The sequence below is a fragment of the Dipodomys merriami genome, unplaced genomic scaffold (assembly GCF_024711535.1).
Source record: "Dipodomys merriami isolate MVZ:Mamm:240054 unplaced genomic scaffold, mDipMer1.0.p SCAF_61, whole genome shotgun sequence".
Lineage (NCBI taxonomy): Eukaryota > Metazoa > Chordata > Mammalia > Rodentia > Heteromyidae > Dipodomys > Dipodomys merriami.
Genome location: NW_027206191.1, coordinates 3,725,888 through 3,729,571, shown reverse-complemented (window position 1 = coordinate 3,729,571; position 3,684 = coordinate 3,725,888).

Below are 3,684 nucleotides of genomic sequence, written 5' to 3'. Positions count from 1 at the left end.
GTTAGGGTTAGCGTTAGGTTGAGGTTTATGGTTAGGGTTAGGTTGGGGTTAGGTTTAGGGTAGGTTTAGGGTTAGGGTGAGGATTTGGTTTAGGTTTAGGGTTAGGGTTAATGTTAGGATTAGGGTTAGGGTTAGGGTTAGGATGAGGGTTAAGGTTAGTGTTGGTGTTAGGGTTAGGGTGAGGCTTAGGCTTAGGAGTAGGGTGAGGGTTAGGTTTAGGTAGAGGCTGAGGATGAGGTTTAGGATTAGGGTTAGGTTTAGAGTTAAGGTGAGGATGAGAGTTAGGCTAAGGATTAGGTTTAGGGTTAGAGTTAAGGTTAGGGTTAGTCTGAGGGGAGGTTAAGGGTTAGGGTTGGGGAGAATGTTAGGGTTAGGGTAAGGATGAGGTTTAGGCTGAAGGGTAGGGTTAGGGTTAGGGTGAGGGTGAGGGTTATGTTTAGGGTTAGGTTGAGGGTAAGGTTTAGAGTTAGGTTTAGGATGAGTTTTAGCATTAGAGTGATGTTGAGGGTTTGGATGAGTGTGAGGGTTAGGGAGATGGTGAGGGTTAGGTTTAGGGTGATTTTTAGGGTGACGGTTAGTGTTAGGGTGAGGGTGAGGGTTAGGGTTAAGGTTAGTGTTACGGTGAGGTTTAGGTTTAGCGTTTGGTTTAGGGTGAGGGTTAGGGTGAGTGTTAGGGTTAGGGTTAGGTTTAGGGATAGGGTTAGTGTGAGGTTTAGGTTTAGGATTAGAGTTAGGGTAAATGTAAGGGTGAGGGTGAGGTTTAGGGTGAGGGTGAGGATTAGGGTTAGCGTTAGGGTTAGTGTGAGTCTTCGGGTGAGGGTTAGGGTTAGTGTTAGGGTGAGGTTGATTGATAGGTTTAGAGTTAGTGTGAGGGTTATTGTTAGGGTGAGGGTTAGGGTTAGGATGAGGGTTAGGGTGAGGGTGAGAGTGAGGGTTAAGGTTGGGTTAGGTTTAGAGTTAGGGTGAGGGTGAGGGTGATGGTTAACTTTAAGGTTAGTGTAGGGTTAAGGTTAGGCTTAGGGTGAGGGTGAGGATGAGATTGAGGGTTAGGGTTAGGTTTAGGTTGTGGGTTAGTGTAAGTGTGAGGGTTAGGGTTAGGGTTATGGTGAGGGTGAGGGTTAGCGTCAGGGTTAGGGTAAGGTGTAGTGGTAGTGTGAGAGCGAGTGTTATGTTTAGGGTTAGGGGTAAGTGAGGGTTTGCATGAGGGTTAGGGTTAGGTTGAGGGATAGGGATAGGGTGATTTTTAGGGTGACGGTGAGGTTTAAGGTGAGGGTGAGGGTGAGGGTGAGGGTGAGGGTTAGTGTGTGGGTGAGGTTTAGGTTTAGGGTGAGGGTTAGGGTAAGCGTGAGGGTTAGGGTTAGGGTTAGTGAGAGGGTTAAGGTTAGTGTTAGGGTTAGATTTAGTGTGAGGCTGAGGGTTAGGGTTAGGGTTAGTTGAGGCTTACCGTTAGGGAGAGTGTTAGGATTAGATTTAGGCTTAGGGTGGGGGTGAGGGTGAGGGTTAGGGTTAGGGTTAGGATTAGGGTAAGTGTGAGGGTGAGGGTTACATTTAGGATTAATGTTAGTGTTAGGCTTAGGCTTATTGTGAGTGAGAGGGTGAGGGTGATGTTTAGGTTAAGGGTGAGGGTTAGGGTTAGGGTTAGGGTGATTGTTATGGTTAGGGTTAAGGTTAGGGTTAGGGTGAGATTTAGGGTGAGCGTGAGCGTTAGGTTTAGGGTGAGGGTCCGGGTTAGAGTTAGGGTTAGGGTGTATGTGAGGGATAGGCTTGGGTTAGGGTTAGAGTTAGGGTGAGGGGTGAGGGTGAGGGTTAGGTTTAGCGTGAGGGTTAGAGTGAGAGTTAGGGTTAGGGTGTAGGTGAGGGTTAGGGTTGGGTTAGGGTTAGAGTGAGGGTGAGGTTTAGGTTTAGGGTTAGGGTTAGGGTTAGACTGAGGGCTAAGTTTAGGTTTAGGGTGAGGGTGAGGGTGAGGGTTTTGGTTAGGTAAGGATTAGGGTTGGGGATACTGTGAGGATTAGGGTAAAGTTTCGGGTGAGGGTGAGGGTTTTGTTGAGTGTTAGGGTTAGGGTTAGGGTGATTGATTGGGTTAGGGTTAGGGTAAGGGTTAGGGTTAATGTGAGGTTTAGGTTTAAGTTTAGGGTTAGGGTAAAGGTAAGGGTGAGGGTGAGGTTTAAGCCGAGGTTGAGGGTTAGGGTTACCATTAGGGTTAGTGTGAGGGTGACTTTGAGGGTTAGGATTAGGGTTAGGGAGATCTTGAGTGTTAGGTTTAGAGTTAGTGTGAGGGTTGGGGTTAGGGTGAGGGTTAGGGTTAGGGTGAGGGTGAGATTGAGGGTTAGGGTTGGGTTAGGGTTAGAGTAAGGGTGAGGGTGAGTGTTAGGGTTAGGATTAAGGTTAGGGTTACGTTTAGGCTGGGGGTGAGGGTGAGGATGATGGTTATGTTTAGGGTGAAGTTTAGGATTAGAGGTAGAGTTAGAGTTAGGGTGAGTGTTAGGATTAGGGATAGGGTTAGGTTGAGGTTTAGGGCAAGGGGTAGAGTTAGGCTTAGGGTGAGGGTTAGGGTTAGTGTTTGGGTTAGGTTTAGGGTTAGGGTTAGGGTGAAGGTGAGGTTAAGTGTTGGCGTGAGCGTTAGAAAGAGGGTGAGAGTTAGGGTTAGTGTTAGGTTTAGGATGAGAGTTAGGGTGAGGGTGAGGGTTAGGGTTAGGCTGTGGGTTAGGGTGAGCGTTAGGGTGAGGGTTAGCTTTAGGGGTAGGATGAAGGTTAGGGTGAGGGTAAGGTTTAGACTGAGGATTAGGTTGAGGGTGAGGGTTAGGGTGAGGGTGAGGGTTAGGGTGTGGGTGAGGGTTAGGGTTAGGGTGAAGGTTAGGGTGACAGTAACTGTTAGGGTGAGGGGGACGTTTAGGGTTTCGTTTAGGGTTAGGTTGAGGGTTAGGGTTAGTGTTAGGGATAGGGTGAGGGTTGGGGTGAGGGTTTGGGTTAGGGTTAGGTTGAGGGTTAGGTTAGTGTGAGAGTTAAGGTTAAGGATAGGGTTATGGTTAGGGTGAGGATAAGGGTTAGGGTGAGGGTGAGGTTTAGGGTTAGTGTTAGTGTTACGGTTAGAGTGAGGGTTAGTATGAGGTTTAGGTTTAGGGTTAGTGTAAGGGTTAGGGTGAGGGTTTTAAGCTTAGGGTTAGGGTTTGGGTGAAGGTGAGGGTTAGGGAGAGGGTTAGGGTAAGGGTTAGGGTTAATATTAGGGTGAGGGTAAGAGTTAGGTTGAGGGTTAGGGTTAGGGTGAGGATTAGCGATAGCGTTAGTGTTAGGATGGGGGTTAGGTTGAGGGTTAGGGTTAGGGTTAGGATTAGGGTTAGGGTGAGGTTGAAGGTTAGAACTAGGGTTAGGGTTTGGGTGAATTTTTAGGCTGAGGGTCATGGTGAGGCGGAGGGTTAGGTTTAGGATTAGGATTAGGGTTAGGGTCAGGCTTAGGGTGAGGCTGAGCGAGAGGGTGAGGATTAGGTTTAGGGTTAGGTTGAGATTTAGTTTTAGGGTTAGGGTGAAGTTTAGGTATAGGGTTAGGGTTAGGGTGGAATTGAGGTTGAGAGTTAGGATTAGAGTTAGGGTTAGAGTTAGGGTGACTCTGAGGGTGATGTTTAGGGTTAGGATTAGGATTAGGTTTAAGCTGAGGGTGAGGTTAAGTGTGAGGGTGAGGGTTAGGGC